The sequence below is a fragment of the Monodelphis domestica genome, chromosome 3 (genome assembly GCF_027887165.1).
Source record: "Monodelphis domestica isolate mMonDom1 chromosome 3, mMonDom1.pri, whole genome shotgun sequence".
NCBI classification, from domain to species: Eukaryota; Metazoa; Chordata; class Mammalia; order Didelphimorphia; family Didelphidae; genus Monodelphis; species Monodelphis domestica.
Genome location: NC_077229.1, coordinates 112,405,752 through 112,408,019, shown reverse-complemented (window position 1 = coordinate 112,408,019; position 2,268 = coordinate 112,405,752).

The window sequence follows — 2,268 nt, the reverse complement described above, 5'->3', positions numbered from 1 at the left end:
TACCCATTCTAAAGGCTAATTAACTGGTTGATAATCAATGAGAGTTTATAAACCCACCTAGAACTCTTGAGGGCAGAAGGAGCTACTTTTGGGGTGACTGATGTCCAAGCCAATGACCCTTAGGGAATCCCCTCCAAAGCAGGTGCTACATAATGAGTTTAAAAGACTTCTGAAAGTCTGTGAAAGAGTTAATTCTCCTGATGTGTTTGAATGGTTTAAAGGGAAAAGATAGGATTTTATTTTTTCCAATTTCACCAACAGATCAGACACAATCCAAGTTGATTGCCTTGAAGTTTTCTATCTTTGAAAGACTTTGTGAATTTCATTAACTTAATGTTAAGATGGCTGCTCCTTTAATGAGGTAGGTTTTAATTAGGTGAGCTTCTGAGTAAAGAGAACAGGTTAATAAGAACATTCTTGCCTAAGTGTCTAAAAGGATATTGCTTTAGTGAAGAAGCTGCAGTCATTTGGCAAGGTCTTGCTCATAGGAAGGAGCTGCCAGTTGGATCTGTTCTTAATCTGATTTCACTATGGGCAGGACAAGTCACTAGAAAAGAACAGCTGATAAATTATTTGACAATACCTAGAATTTAGAGTGTCTGAATAATTAAGAGGCGAGGCATACTGGGACACAAAGCATTGCATTTGGAATCTGAAGAGCTGGGTTGGAATCTTGGCTACAGTACTGGCTTATTACCTCTTCGACCTTGAGTAATTCGACTAACTGAATATTTATGAAGTGCTTTCTATATGCCAGGCGCTGTCCCCCCAAAAGAAAAGCCATACCATGCCCCCTGGGAGCTTCCATTTTGAGGAGTTGTTGCTGCTATTATGGTTGGTGAAAATGTATTCATTTCTCTCACCTTGACTATGAGTTGCCAAGACTAAGAAGGCCGGAATCTTATCTAAACTCTGTATTTCATCCAGGTCAAGGCATAGATTCCTACACACAGTCACCTAAGACATGTTTGTTGAACTAAATTGAATTAAGTAAGGGAGACTAGGCTTTGTAATTGATCCTTCTCAGTCTTCCAGCAGTACCCATTTTTGAGATGGTGGCTTAGGTTTAGGAGTACATTTATTTGTGACTATAGAACAGTCTTTCCTCCCCTCTCTGTCTAAAAGGCAACTAACTGATCTGTGCTAGTAAAGAATGATCCCTTCATCTTGGCTTCCTTCAGAACTATGCTGAGTTAATTGGCTTAGATATAACCTAAGCTGTCCAGAACTATTTCCAAAGTGTAGCAAGGGCTGTTAGACTAAATGGGATGATTAGAGTTGAGTGGTTATTAATAACACCTCTATAGTTCTTTGTATAGAGGTAGCACAAGGGACTGAGCGCTTGACCTGGAGTTAGAAAGATCTGAGTTCAAATTCTGACTTCAGTTACTTAATAGCTGTGTAACTATGGGCAAGTCACTTAATCTATTTACCTCCATCTCCTCATTTGTAATATGAGAACAATTAGAAACCTACCTCCAGGGTTATTGTGAGGATTGTCAACCTGAAATCTGGAGACCCCAAGTTTGACCCTGTCCCCAAAGAACTCACCCTCAGGGAAGTTCCAGACTCCCCTATTTCAGACAGAACAATAGACCTAAAGGTACACCTAATCAAATGTTTGATTTTTTTTTTTGTGCCAGTAGTTTCTCCCTTTGTAAAAAGTCCTCTCCCAGGTAGCCCAGCCCTGGGCTGGATCTTTCCCTTAAACCTGTCTGGACCTCTCATTTCCTTGTAGCCATGGTAATGCCAATCAATCATACTTCCCTGTCTCTATTTCCCCAAATGGTATATAAATCCCCCAAGTTCTATTGTTCTTTGGAAAATCATCTAGCAAGGTGCATTCTCCCAGGATTCTTCCCAGAGCCCCAGGGTGTTGACTTTTTCCCAGGGTGTATAGTTTTTGGTGCTTGGCTCTGTGATAGTGGCCCATACTGGACTATCTCTTTCCTGATTAAAGACTTGGTTTTTCTGACTACTTTAGTAGTTCCTAGTTATTTCCAAGTTAACTGGATCAAATGACATAATATTTGCAAAGCACTTTGTAAGCCTTAAATTGCTATATAAATGCTAATTTTTATTATCTTAACAACGAGAAACAATATAAGAAATTGAGTCTGAGAAAGGTTAAGAGATTTGCTCTAGGTCATACAGCTAGCAGATGTCTGAGGCAGAATTTGAATTCAGGTCTTCTTGGACAACAGGGTGAACTCTAATTACCATTGGGCTAAATTAAGGATTCCAAGAAGAAAGTGAGTTTTGAGATTA